Raw genomic sequence first — 15,580 nt, 5'->3', positions numbered from 1 at the left:
AGAGTTCTTTGCGATTACAATAGAGTGAAGTGGTAAGGGATGAACTCCACTGGGGCTTAGTTGCGCGAGCAACAGAGTGAAGTGTTGAAGTGACCTTAGTATCTGGGGATTAATTGTAATTAAGGATTATTCACTTGGACCAAAGGGTTAGATCTACACATAGGAATAGGGTTTATCATTTGGAATCCGTAGAACTCCATTCAACTTTGTGCAATGTGAGGTGTTGAGACTGAGTGATTTTTGTCCACTGGGACAAAATGTAGGGTTAGTCACGGTTGACCTTAGGTTTGGGACCATGTGCTTTAGGATTTCCATGACTCATTTAGCATTAATTAGGATGTATAATGGTAGGTCTTGCACTTGAAGCATAAGTCTTAGGGGGAGCATTGTCCGAGTACCCCATTTCTGTAGATTACCTTACCGCTCACTTACTTGTGCCTCTCATTCTTGTTCCTTTTATTTCTGTTCACATCACATCTTATCAACACAATCATTATTCATCTTCACTTAGTTAAGTAGCAATTTAGGTATTTTTATTCCCTACTCTATGTGGATATGATACCCCATTCACTTGGGATTTATTACTTCGACAAACCCATGGACTTGCGGCTCACACGCAAGGGGTGTTGTTAAGCAGCACCAAATTATTCAAGAACTCAAAGCAAGCAACTAAACTAAACTAATTGAGTAGGGGCAAAAACAACCAAAGCTTGGGTTGCCTCTTGAGAAGCACTTGTTTAATGTCACTAGCTTGATGTACCTTATTACTTACCTCAAGGATGCCTGAAGAGAGTGTGTTCCTCCCGGCTAATAATTTCATAGCTACTACCATTGAAGTACAAAATTATCTGCCATGGAGGGATACATGTCAGAGGCTTAAGTAGTCTTATTTTGGGCCTCCAAGCAAACAAATTGGGTTTGGAATTATCCAAGCTCAGTATGTGCACATGTGGTTCATTACATGGCTTACTTTTCTTATCCATATTCTCCAGAATTCCTAAACTCTTTTTCTTGACTTGAATGAGAGATCAATTGTACAAGAAGATTAGTGTTCCATTGACTTGGAGTATGCATCATCTTCTAACATTTTAGTTTGAACACACAAGGGTCCCATCTAGCTATAGCTTGTATAGTTGATTCCAAAAAGTGAGAAGTTTGTGAGCTTACAGGGGAATTCCTCGAAAAATGTTTGTTCAAACTCCAAGATGTGTGACATGACTTTGGGGGTTATCTTTAAATTGTCTAATTTTTTACAATCTAAATTCATATGCCTTTGGTCGCGATCCCACAAACGCCCGAGTCATCATGTAATATCTCTCGTGCATACATGAGAGAGTCATATTCCCAAGGTCCAGAGAATCTACTCTTCCTCTTTCCAATGTTATTTAACCTACAACTCACAATGTGACAAAGAAATTATAAAGAAACAAAATAAATGCAACTAAAGTGTCAACAGTGAGGGCAATACATGGGGAGTAATCAAGGCAAAGAAGTGGTCATAGATGTGGATCCACTCAAGGGCTATTGCAGTATGCAGGGTGCTACAATTATCAAGCAAATGGCAAGTTGTATTGAGAAAACCCTAATGTGGGTCAGCCCAATGGCGACGGCAATTGACCCCTAACCTAGTACAAGTATTGGATATGGAACATCTTCCGCCCAAATCCTCCTATGATTGCAATGAGGATAATGGCTTTCTCATGTTAGGATTGAAACACAAAGTAGGAACAACCCTAAAATTGGAGGGGTACAAATTCCCGATGGTCACAGCGTATTCATACATGTATCCTTCGAAGCTTGGAGAGTCTAATACTGGGACAATGGTCCCAGTATTTAAATACACCAAACAAGGATCACAAACAAGGATTAAAATACATAGAGCCAAAATGCATACCAATACATTAAAACACACCAAACAAGGATCACAAACAAGCCAAAATGCAATAGATAAGTCAAAGCATCTAAACAACACAAGTTCACCCCCAAGGTTTACCTACATCCAGCGACCTTAGGATTTTAATTGTTTATACTTATAAACTACACAACAATGTTCATGAAAATAACTAAACAAAACATGAAAGAACTCCCTCAAAGGTCGGAGGACGAATGACGCCTTAAACCCCTCCGCAAAGAGCTTCCATAGACGCCACTCAAGGGGTGGTTTCCCTTGTCGTCAACCTTCTACAAACAAGCCCTAGGGATGGATCTCGCCCAAAATCACACTTTCCTCATTGAATCCTCTTTAGAAATGCCCTCCAAGACTTTCTTCTACCTTAGATCAAAGATAGTGGTTGTGAGCTCAAAGAAGATGCCTCTCTCTCCTCTCTCAAAATACCCTAAAGAGCTCTTTAAAGGCTGATCTCAGGATGGCTTGCGGACTGGTTCACGATCAGTATATCATCCATGAGGATGCTCAGAAAACTTGCCAAAATTTTTAGTAACTACTACAATAAAACAACTGTAGTATTGTTTTATTCCAATCGGCTTGCAATTGTCTTCATGTCCGTGAGGATGCCCGTAAGGTATCCTAGACTTAATTTTTTTGCTTCAATCTTCGTGCTTCAGGCTGCTACAGTGCCTGGGATCTTAAATGCCATTTTTGATGTTGATTTCTTCTTGAATTGCTTCATTGAGCTCACCTGGGCTTCTTTTATGCCTGAAACATGAAAAGAGCCAATTAAATTATAAAAGAACCAATTATACATACATTTAGACATTTATCAAACATCCCCACACATAAGCGTTTGCTTATTCCCAAGCAAACAAACATGAACAATAGGGGTAAGAAGATAAACGGTTAAATGTACGACCTCAAGCTCAAATGTAAAGGACTTTAAAAGCACAAGTGAATAGAAATCAAGAAGTGAGTTGTTCAATCAGTAATCTAATAATATCCCTATTTCATCTAAAGTGGTCCTGTGAGTGTGTATAGACTTCCTACCTTGACCTCCACACCCTAGATTTCCCTAGGATCATCATTTAGCCCACGCGTAATTAGATTGATATTAAAGTGTTAAAGACATCCTTAATACTCATTTAAGAGTTCTTTGGTTCCTAAGTAACGTGATCGATTATGCAATCCTGCAAGTATATAGGTCATCAATTAATACCTCTCGTACGAATACAAGAGGGTCATATTCCTAAGGGCCTGAGAATCTACTCTTACTTCCTCTTCATAATGTTGTTTAACCTACAAGTCTGAATGTGATAGAGAAAAAGCAAATTGACTAAGAAAATTCAACTAGAATGCTAACAATGAAGGCAATATGCGGGGAGTAATCAGGGCAAGGAAGTGGCCATAGATGAGGGTTCCCTTAGGGCTAATAAAGTGTGTAGGATGCTAGAATTATTATGCAAGTGGCTAGTTGGACAGAGAAAACCCTTAATTTGGTCAACCAAAAGGTTATGACAATTAACCCCATATCTAGTATGAGTATCGAATATGGAATCTCTTCCAACCAAATCCTCCTAAAATTCCAATGGGAGTAGTGGTTTTATCAAGCTAGGGTTGAAACCCAACTTAGTAACAACCCTAAATATGGAGGGGTACAAATACCCGATAGTCATGGTGTATTTATACATATATCCCTTCCAAGGTTGGTGAGTCTAATACTAGGGAAATGGTCATGCAACCTAGTACTACCTAAGAATTGATACACGGAGTTCTCATGCATACAAAGGCATTAAAATACACCAAACAATGATCACAATGAAGCCAAAATGCAATAGATAAATCAAGCATCTAAACAACATAAGTACACCCACAAGGTTCACCTACATTAGGTAACCTTGGGGGTTTAGTTGTTCATAGTAACAAAACAAACAATCAAAGCCATAGAAACAACTAAACAAAGCATGAACAAACTACCTTAAAGGTTGGAGGCCGAATGACGCTTGGATCCCTCGAAGATGGGCTTCCAAAGAGGCCACTCAAAGGGGTGGCTTCCCTTGTCTTCAACCTCCTACAAGCAACCCCTAGCGATGGATCTTGCTTAAAATCATGCTGTCCTCATCAAAACCTCCATAGAAATACCCTCAAGTTCCTTCTTTTTCCTTAGATCGATAATGGTGGTGATGAGCTCCAAGAAGGGGTCTCCATTCCTTCAAAGAAATGCCCTAAAAAAGCTTTTCAAGAGTGACTTCGGGATGGCTTGTGGGCTACTTCATTGTTAGTATACTGGCCGTGAGGATGCTTAGAAAATGGGCTAAAAATTTCAATAAGTTGCTACAGTACTGTTGCAGTAACCGTTGCGATAAAATGCTATACTACTACTGCTCTGTAAATTGTATACAATCGTCTTCACGGCCATGAGGTTGCCCGTAAGGATTCCTAGACTTCAAATTTTCACCATGTCTTCATTCTTCAGGCTATTATAGTCTGCTAGAGTGCTCGTGCCCTAAAAATGCCTTTTTCAGTGTTGATTTCTTCTTAAATCGCATTGTTGAGCTCACATGGGCTTTATTTATGCCTATAACATGAAATTTAACAATGAAACCATAAAAAGGGCATCGGTTCATCAATAATATGCAAAAACTATGCACACAAATATGTATAAAATGCATACATTTAGACATTTATCATGACACCCTAGCCTTTAAGTGACTATGCAACAGGTTCCAAGAAATCAGTAGAGATACTTCATTTCTTTCACACATATATATACACACTTTCTCTTTTTTTTTTAGTCTGAGTAACGTAGACTTCACCAAAAATTCTTATAATCTTTCTGAAAGATGCACATGCTGATTAGGCATAAGAGCCACCCAACTTACTCGATTATAGTCTACATAAATGCATTCGTTCTAAACTAGCAGAGCAATACTGTCATAGACTCACTTTTTTTCGTATGTACACTGATAAGTGCTTGAGTAGAAATATTTTTATATATGTTTTACATGCATTGAGCATTATTTTTACTATGTTTTATGTCTCATATTGTGTATTTGGTGTTCTTTTATGCATATAGGTTGTGAATACCTTGAAGAGTAAAAAGGAAGCAAAGATAGGCTCTAAAGACACAATGTTGGGAGTTCTTGTTCAATTCAAGGACCAAGACACGAGAGGAGTTCATAAACGTGGAGATGTGTGCCATCTTCCAAGAAGATTCAAGTCAATTCACTAGTTGGAAGGCACAAAGGCAGCCACATCTTCATATTCCTTCTCTTTGTGAAGATTGCAAGACCTCTCAAAGATACGTCGATGAAGGAAAGTTTTATAGCCTACCACATGGACGTGTGCCCGGACATGTGGCCTCAAGAGAAGAGTGTTTGGACCGCGGTTTGTGAAAAGTACTGTAGCAATTTCAATGCAGCAAATTACTGTTCACGCACCCGCGTGGAAATTCCTACAGCCCACACGGCCGCGTGGAAAATCCACACGGGCTCGTGAGGGCACGTGACATGCGCAATCTAAGGCCTATAAATAGCCGTTTTACCCTATTCTTTCTCATCTTTTGTGCGGCTCTTGATGGGTGAGACGGCTAAGGTTTGGAGAGGAGGTCTTTGCGGCTTTGGAGGCGCTTCGTCACCAACTTTGATCGATTCCTCCTCCGTCATAGCATCAAGGAAGCCACCGATGAACCTAGCTTCGGAGTGGGTCCTTCAAGACGTCGAAGCTCTCCATCAAGGCCATCAGTTCATATATAAGGGGGTTTATTTCTTTGGTTTTAATGTACTTTCATTCATTGATGCTGTGTTTTGTATGTTGCTCCTTGAAGAGCTAAAACCCTAGAGGGTATTTGGGCATGTGAACCCTAGGATTCTCATCTTTTGTGCATTTGATTAGTGTTTCTATTTAAGCCTAGTTTGATTAAGTTTTAATCTTGATTGTCTAATGCTTGCTTGCCTTATTGATCTTTTGGTTATTTGGTTTGCATGATTTGTTATCTTGGTGAGAGAGAGGTCTCCATTAGGGTTAGAATCTCAAGATTGAAGAGGGTTGAGAGGGCGAGTCATGAGATAGTGAGCATCCCCTTTCCCTTCCGATTGGTGTATTCTATCTCTGTTCCCTTAGCTCTATGAAACCATATTTGGTGTGAGGCGTGAGATTGAGAGATTTCTCCGCCGGGACCTTGTAGGGGGTTAGGATCCTTCACCTGGAATTCGGGTTGGATCAATCTTTAGGAATTGGATGCACCTCTTGGAATCCATAGAGTGCTTTGCGGTCATATGTGGTGTGAGGTGTTGAGATTGAGCGATTTCTCCACCAGGACCTCGTAGGGGACTAGTATCGGTGATCGGGAGGCTGGATCAGATTACATTTGGATATCCACAACTTAACTTACTCTTCATAGAAACACTTTGCTCATTCGGTACCTAATACCTGAATCCTAGGGGAGCATTTCCTGAATACCCCACTTTTACTGATTGAGATATCCCTCCATTTCACCCTTGCATGTTCATCTCCGGTATTCACTTCTTCGCATATTAGATCAACACACCTTTCCATTTATCATTAGGCTAGAAAGTAGAGAAGAAGTTAGTACTAGTAGCCATGTTCCCTGTGGATTCGACTACCCACTCACCGGGGTAATTATTACTTCGACACCCGTGCACTTGCGGTTTACACACATATTCGAACGCGTGTCATACACACTGTATCTCATGTCCCCTGGTATAAAACTTGCTACTCGCATAACTCTTGTGTGTGTGTACCGCAAGTGCACAGGTCATCGACGTAACAAAATACCCCAGTAAATGGGTAGTCGAATCCACAGAGAATAGTTGCTCGAAAACAAAAGTATTTCTATTTAACTATAATGAAAACCTAGTTGTGATGTTGGTTCAAAATATCAATGCAAATAAAAGGTAAAGAGAAAAGAGAAAACAAGAGGAGCAAGGAGAGGTAATCGATAATGAAATGGGTACTCGGACAATGCTCACCCTAATAGTATTGTTTCAAGTGCAAGACTAATAATATGTCTCCTAATTGAGGTTTAATGAGTCATGGAAATCCAAAGACACATGGTCCCAAATCTAAGGTCAACCGTGACAAGTCTTTCACACTATGCCCCGACAGAAAGGGAATCTTCTCGACGCCTCACACTGTGGAGAACTGCTTGGAGCTCTAGGAATTCAAAGTGATAAACCTTGACAACGCATTTTTGTGTGTGAACCGCAAGTGAACGGGTTTGTCGAAGTAATAATACCCTGGTGAGTGGATAGTCATATCTATAGTGAATAGTGATCAAAAACACAAAGATTGCTATTTAACTAGAATGAAGATGAGTTGATAGTGTTGTGAACAAAAACAATGAAAATAGAAATAAGGAAAGAAGAAGGAGGCGAAGGTAAATGATAAAGATAGGCAATCAACCAAAAGTGGGGCACCCGAACATTGCTTACCCTAGAATAGTGTTTTAAGTGCAAGACCAACTATTATGTCTCGCAACCGATGCTTAATAAGTCGTGGAAATCCTTAAATACATGGTCCCGTGGTTTTTACAATTCTATACATTCATACCGGCGTGTGGAAATTACCCACGACCATGTGACTCCAAAGACAAAGATTGTTATTTAAGTAGAATGAAGATGAATCAATACTGGTGTGAACAATAACAATGAAAATAGAAATAAGGAAAGAAGAAGGAGGCGAAAGTAAATGATAAGAGAGGCAATCAACCAAAAGTGGGGCACCCGAACATTGCTCACCCTAGGACTAGTGTTTCGAGTGCAAGACCAACCATTATATCTCACAACCGATGCTTAATAAGTCGTGGAAATCCTTAAATACATGGTCCCGTGGCTTTTACATTTCTATATATTCACACCGGTGTGTGGAAATGACCCACGGCCATGTGACTCCACAGGAGAGACCCACAGTAGGAGATGCACGCCCCTATGCGCTCTCGGGAAAACACTCTTTGCCTCTTTACGCACCCACAAGGACGTGCAAAAATTCCCCACGCCCGTGCGCCATACCCACAGGGGCATGTCCACACCCTGTGGCTCCTCTGTCCAACCGAGAAAATTCTCCAAGTGTTTCCGATGCTCCTCTGTCCAACCGACGCATGCCCCTGTGTATTCTCGGGATGGAAGAGGGCTCTATTGTAGAGATCCGCAAGGGCGTGTGGAAATTACCCACGCCCGTGCGTTTGTCACTGGGTTATGCACAGGGGCAAGTCCACGCCCCCTGTGTCTTCTTGGGAAAAATCTATAAGTCTCTGTAGGAAGACACACACCAGTGCAGAAATTATCCACGGGCGTGCAACCATCGCTAGATCGTTCATAGGGGCGAGTCCACGCCCCTGTGCGTTTTCTGGATGAGCTTCTCAATATAAACCCACGGGCGTGTGGAAATTCCACATGCATGTGCATTTTCTCTGGATGCCTTAGAAAAACTGCAGGCTCCGTGGAAAATTCCTGAACTTATAAATGCAGTCATAGCCTACTTTTATCATGCAAAATACACTAGAGAAACATGCATAACATGCTCAAATGACCAGAAACTTCACCAACACTCAAAGACTTATTTTATGCAAACACTAAACTAAAAGCTAGAAAAACTAGTAAAGACTTGGGTTACCTCCCAAGAAGTTCTTGTTTAACGTCACTTAGCTTGACATACCTTGTCTTTACCTCATGGGGTTTCATAGATGAAGGTTTCCCTTTTACCCATGTCTTGGAAGCACGATGAACATAGTCTTTTGAAGGTAGAGGGAGAGCTGTCGAGCTTGTTACCACTTAAGTGTTAATGACCCTTGTTACATTCTCGTGTATCCCCAACAACCTTGGGGCGTTTCTTGTGGCGTCTCCTTGCTCACTTCATCTCCCGGAGCATCTTCTTCACGAACCCCGGAGTAGATGGTACCTTCTTCTCTAGACCAAGCATCATCAACTACTCATTCTCCACTTCTTGGTCTAGCAATCCATCATACAGGTCTGGATTCAACATTTCTTGTACATATTCATTGATTAGTTCATCGGTAGTGTCAAGAAAATAGAGGGTATCATCAAATTTAAGAGAATGTTGCATGGCTTCGGCGATGAAGTATGTAGCTTGTCATCTCCAACCCTCAGTGTTAACTCCCCGTCATCCATGTCGATAAGTGCCTTGGAAGTGTGCAAGAAAGGCCTCCCAAGTATCAAAGGAACATCTTCATCCTCATCGATATCCAACACTATGAAATCTATAGGAAATATGTACTTGTCCACCTTGACAAGCACATCTTCAATGATGCTCCTAGGTCCGCTAATTACAATGTCATCCGAGTGGGCCTAGGCTCTCCCAAGCCTACCTTCTGAAAGAACGAGTATGGCATGACGTTGATACTTGCCTCCTCAACCTCATGACCACTTCTCAAAGTGATCGCCTGTACATGTTCTCGTGGATTAGTCTTGGTATTGCTTAGCAAGCTTCATTGTGGTCTCTCCGATAAAGACTTTACTATTTTCCCCACTTGACTTTCTAAATTATGCAATGAAGTGGTGTGGTTGCGAAGTGTAGCCTCGACCAATTGGAACCGTGTATCCGATGATTGCACAAATTGGGTCAAGGCTTTCTCTAGATCGGACATCCGGGTATCCAAGCCTGAAACTCTATTCTCCATGTTTGGGGCTTATTGTTGTTGAAAACCTGGTGGTGCGGTGGCCTTTTGTTGCCCTTTGTTATTCCATGAGAAATTAGGGTGATTCCTCCAACCCAAATTGTAGGTATTGCTATAAGGATTGCCTTGGTTTCTCATTGAATTACCCACATAGTCAACTTGCTCAATGGAGGGTGTACCACCAATGGCATCAGGAAATCGAATGGGGCATGTCCCCCTCCACATTCATCATAACTCGTTACGGCCGCCAATCTCGGAGAAGTTAGAGTGTCTAACTTCTTACTCAATACCTCCACTTGGGCTGCAAACAATGTAACTACATCTACCTCATGGATGCCGGCCACTTTCGTCTTCTCCCTTACATCCTATTGGTAGCTATTCAACCCCATTTCTTCAATTAATTATCGGCCTTCTACGGTGTTCTTGCTAGCTAAGGTACTTCATGCTGCTGCATCAAGCAGTTGTCTTGTACTTGGGTTCAAGCCATTGTAAAAAGTCTGAATGATCATCCACTTTGGAAACCCATGTTGAGGGCATTTTTGTAGGAGTTCCTTGAACCTTTCCCGTGTATCAAATAGAGACTCCAATTCCATTTGCATAAAAGACAAGATCTTATTACTAAGCTTTGTAGATTTTTCGGGAGGGAAATAACGGCAAGAAAAGCTTCTACCATCTTCTCCCATATAGTGATCAATGCTCTTGGTAATGAGTGTAGCCACTGCTTCACTCTCCCCTTCAAGATAAATGGGAAGGCTCTCAACTTGATGGCATTATCCGTAACACCATTGATCTTGAGCATATCACACACTTCCATAAAATTCACTATGTGACTATTTGGATCCTCATTAGCCAAACCATTAAACTGTGCAGACTGTTGTAACATGTGGATGAATACCAGCTTCAGCTCAAAATTCTGAGTTGTGATTGGGGGCCGCACAATGCTAGATTGTGTCCCCAATACTGATGGTCTGGCATAATCAGAGAGTGTTCTCTGTTGTTCATTCCGTTTCGCCATGTTGTTAGACCCTTCAACTTCCACTTCAGTTAGATTCGAGGATTCTTGCAGAGGTTCTTTACCCCTTCTTCTGAGTGTACATTCAAGTTGGGATCACCTTCAATTAATATCGAAGGCTTCCCTTTGGTCATAACCTAGAGCTGCACCAAAATAAAGAAAACAAAATTAGAATGATGGTAGAATAAGAAGATTTAAAATAGAATGAATGAATGAACAGCTAAGTGCAAAGTATCTCTAAACGCCTACTCCTTGGCAACGACACTAAAAACATGACAATGCCCATTGCGTGTGACCTGCAAGTGCACGGGTTTGTCAAAGTAATAAATCCCAAGTTTGTGAGGTATTGTATCCACAGAGAGTAGGGAATAAAAAAATACCTAAATTGCTACTTAACCAAGTGAAGATGAATAATGATTGTGTTGATAAGATATGATGTAAACAGAAATAAAAGGAACAGGAATGAGAGGCACAAGTAAGTGAGAGATAAGGAAATCGATAGAAGTGGGGTACACGGATAATGCTCCCCCCAGGACTTATGCTTCAAGTGGAAGACCTAATATTATACTTCCTAATTAATGCTTAATTAGTCGTGGAAATCCTAAAGTACACGGTCCCAAACCTAAGGTCAACCGTGACTAACGCTACACTATGTCCGGGTGGAGAAATCGCTCAGTCTCAACACCTCACACTACACAAAAGTTGCATGGAGTTTTAGGGATTTCAATTGATAAATCCTATTCCTATGTGTAGATCTAACCCTTTGGTCCAGGCGAAAGACCTCTAGTTATAATTAAGCCCCAGATACTAAAGTCACTTCAACGCTTCACTCTGTTGCTTGCGCAACTAAGCCCCAGCAAAGTTCATTCCTTACCACTTCACTCTGTTGTAACCTTAAAAAACTCTAGGAAATGGAGGTAGGATAAATCACACCGGAGAAGAAAGGGGATGCTCCGCTACCTCTCGACTCACCCTCGCAACCCTCTCTAATCTAGCTTTGTCTAACCTCATGGCATCTCACCCATACATAAAGATTACAAATATTGACTCTCAACCCTAGTGTCACTCTAAGAGAGAAATCATTCAATAAGCATTCAAGATTGGAACTCAATTAAAAGCATCAAGTAAGGGAAACATAATGGAAGGTCAAAGAAACAATAACATCCTAGGGTTTACAAAATCCAAGTACACACTAGGGGGTTTAGCTCTCCATGGAGCACAATACAATCAACAATGAAATCAAAATTAAAGATAAGAAATCTATAAGAAAACCACCTCGGTATTCGTATCGATGGTCTTGTGGAGTAGCCTTGTCTTCGCCAAACGTCCCCTTGTCTGGCCTAGGGCACACCTCGCCGGATCGGTGCCGACGAAAACTCCCCCAATAACCTTCTTCCAAGTGAAGTGCGGTGCCGAATCCGGAGAACCACTCCAAAGATGTGCCAAAAGCCTCTCAAAACCATAGCCGTCGACCCCTCAAAAGATGGAGAAAAGTTGGAGAGAAGGGGAAAAGAAGATCCCCAAAATCAGGATGAATCGCTGCTTAAATAGGGTTGGAATGGGGCTTCTTCCAAATGGGCCTGTGGAATTTTCAAACTAGGGTGGATAATTTCCACACACCCGTGTTTATTCTCTAGAAATCTGATTTTCGGCCAGCTATAAATAGTAACTACTATAGTGTCTTGCTATAGTGATTGCTACAGTGATTGCTACAGTACTCCGCTGAAACAAACACTTTTCATTGAGGCAACATAAATGGGCACACGTTTATGCCGTAGATCGTGACTCTTCTTCAATCAAAAGCCTCGTTGATGAAGAACTTCCTATCAATGCACAAGTCGGGAAACGCTGACAAGATCCCCTTGCTTATATCCCGCAAGTGCACGGGTTTGTCGAAGAAATAATCCCGGGTGAGCGGGGTCGAATCCACAGTGAGTAGGGAGTAAAGACACTTAATTCGATTTTTAGCTATGTGGAGTATCAACAATGATAAGGGTGATAATGATTCAATTCTCAACAATTAAAAGCAACAAGTAAGAGAGCAAAAGTAAGGAGGAGGTAAGGCAATCGATAGAGATGGGGTACTCGGATGATGCTTCACCTAGGATAATCGCTTCAAGCGCAAGAACTCTCTATTATGCTTCCTAATCAATGCAATGGTGAGTCGTGGAAATCCTTACATACATAGTCCCAAATCTAAGGTCAACTATGCCTAACTCTATTCATGTCCCGGAGGAGAGATTAAATAACCTCTCAACCTACGTACTCGAATAAAGTTGCAATGAGCTCTAGGGATTCCAAGTGATAATCCGCTTCCTAATTATAGACCTAACCCTTTGGTGCAGGCGGAAGGTCCCTAGCCACAATTAAGCCCTAGATACTAAGATCCTCTCAACACTTCACTCCATTGCGTGCGCAACTAGGCCCCAGCGGAGGTTCATCACTTAGACCACTCACTCTATTATGTCCACAAAGAACTCAAGCGGAGGTGAATCATCAGGAGGGAAAGGGATGCTCCCTGCACCTCTCGACTCACCCCTCTCAACCCTCTCCAACCTAGCTTTTGTCTAACGCTCGTGGTGTGTCACTCACTCACAAGGTTACCAACAAGAACTATCAACCCTAGTGTCACTCTAGGGAGAAATGTTCATACAATCAAGCATTCAAGGTTGGAACTCACAATAAACATCAATTTATTGAAAGCATAATAAAGAAGTTCAATGAAACGAATACATCCTAGGGTTCACAATCATCCAAGTACCCACTAGGGGTTTAGCTCTCCATGGAGCTTAATACAATCAAAGAAATCGAATGGTAAAGCAATGAATCCATAAAGAAACCCCCTCGATGGTCGTATCGATGGTCATGTGGAGAGTCCTCTACTCGTCGTCCAAAGATTCCTTCTTTCGGTATAGGATACGCCTCGATTGAAGCTCTCCTACCAACCTTCTTCCTAATGGAATCACGATGTCGGAGCTGTAGAACTTCTCTAAAACCTTGGCCAATACCCCTCGAAATCCCAGCCGAAGTCCTCTCACAAGTTGGGGAAAAGATGGAGAAAAGAATACCAAAATCGGGGCTGAAATCAGCTTTAAATAGGGCTGGAATCGGGCGACTGCATGGGCGTGTATGATGTCACACGCCCCTGTAGAATTTCAACACGGGGGTGGATAATTTCCACATGCCCGTGTGGATTCTCTGTTTCTCTGATTTCTCGGCTGGGCTGCTACAGTACTTGCTACAGTGTTTCGCTACGTCACTATGCCGGAAATACTCCCAAATTCCATACTTTCATTGGGGTAACGCAAACGGACACACGTTTATATCGTGAATCACTTGCCTCTTCAATGATGTGCACGTTGGTGGATCTCTTGTTCTTATATGCATAAATCAGAATGTTCGAGTGTGATTGCCTTTGTGCCCCTCCAAATGAATGTGCTCACTCGAATACGAGGAGGTTGGCACACACTCTAGCATCTCACACCTGACCTATGTCTTCGCGTTTGAACCTTAGCAAGATCTCCTCCAAAATAGGTGCATTATGATCCACATTGGCCTATTTCCTTCATACTCGGCCTCACAACCCTACCTGCATAAAAGTAACATAAAAATGCACATATTAATGTAAAAACCTGAGAAAAGTAATGCTCAACATAAGGAATGAACGCTTCGCATTCATATCGCACAAGCACTTATCAAACGCAAATGTGACTGCCTTCATGCCTCTCCAACTCACTGTAATGGCTTAAATACATGGAGGTTGGCACCCATTCACATATCTTAGAGCCCCACTTGTGTCTTCTCATTTGTTCCTTCCATGATTTCACTAAATAGTACATTTATGATCCACTTTTGGCTTCTTTTCTCATAACATAGCTTCACAACCCTACATGCGCAAAAGAACACAAATACACATGTATTAGCACTTAAACCTAATAAAAGTAATGCTCATTGCTACTACAGTACCCCGCCAAAATACTCCCAAATTCACACTTTTCATCAAGGCCACATGAATGGGCACACATTCATGTGGTAGATCACATTGTTTCTTCAATAAAATCATATTTAACGACAATCTTGCTAGCATTGCATAAGTCGAAACACATGAGTGTGACTGCCTCTGTGCCCCTCCAATTTGCATATTCACTCAAGCACAACGGAGGTTGGCACAAACTCATATGTCTTTGAGCACAACTTGTGTCTCCGCAACCCTCCATGCACAAAAGTAACACAAATACACATGTATGAGCGATAAAATATGAGAAAAGTAATGCTCATTGTAAGAAAAAAAGAATACTTTGTATTACTAATACACAAGCACTTATCATGCCAGTTCGTTCTTTAACTCCAAAACACTCAAAGGATGCCTCTCCTCACTTCCCCGACCCCTCACCATCTATTTATAGAGTTCTAGGGTTGTTTTTTCCGGCCGTATTCCAAGTCTTCCATCTCTATTTCATCGGTAACCCCTCTTTCTCTTTTTCTTTCGCCAATCTTGATTTATTTCGATTAAATTGGTTATTGTTGCTTCATTTTCATGCTTAATTGGTTGGTGCATGCATTAGAGTGGTTTTAAAGTGATATTTTCATCTATTTTTTTTATTTTGGCATAGTGGTTGTGCGGCTTTCACGCCCTGTGGATTCACACAGGTATGTGGAATTTCCACACGGACGTGTGGATTTCTGTAGTATTGAATCCTTTAGTTTCTTTGATTGATTTTATTTTCAATTCTTGTAGATATGGCTCCAAGAACAAAGAAAGTGGCCAAAAAACATCCTAGAGAGCACTCTCCTGAGCCAGAGTATATGGAGTTTGCGATTCCTAGGCACCAGGCTCGGTTTGAGTGACTATTGAAACTTAAGTTCGGTCAGACACAATTCCCAGCCTTTAGTGCTCTAAAGGAAGTTCAGTTAATGGATGACATACTATATGAGGTAGAGGTAGCCGTGGGTAGTTGGAGAAGGCTATTGTCAATTAGAGATCTTGCTATCCACATGTTGATATTTGAGGTATTAACATCAT

At 41.5% G+C, this 15,580-nt stretch overlaps 1 non-coding gene across 1 annotated transcript; it reads left to right on the top strand.

The window, feature by feature from the left end:
• Window positions 1-10,064: 10,064 nt before the first annotated feature.
• LOC120279680 lies at window positions 10,065-10,171 on the top strand. The gene has a single exon (XR_005541987.1). It is a non-coding gene; the product is annotated as a small nucleolar RNA R71 (small nucleolar RNA).
• The last annotated feature ends 5,409 nt before the right edge of the window (window positions 10,172-15,580 follow it).

The sequence above is a fragment of the Dioscorea cayenensis genome, chromosome 16 (assembly GCF_009730915.1).
Source record: "Dioscorea cayenensis subsp. rotundata cultivar TDr96_F1 chromosome 16, TDr96_F1_v2_PseudoChromosome.rev07_lg8_w22 25.fasta, whole genome shotgun sequence".
Lineage (NCBI taxonomy): Eukaryota > Viridiplantae > Streptophyta > Magnoliopsida > Dioscoreales > Dioscoreaceae > Dioscorea > Dioscorea cayenensis.
This window is presented reverse-complemented; position numbering and strand designations above follow the sequence as displayed.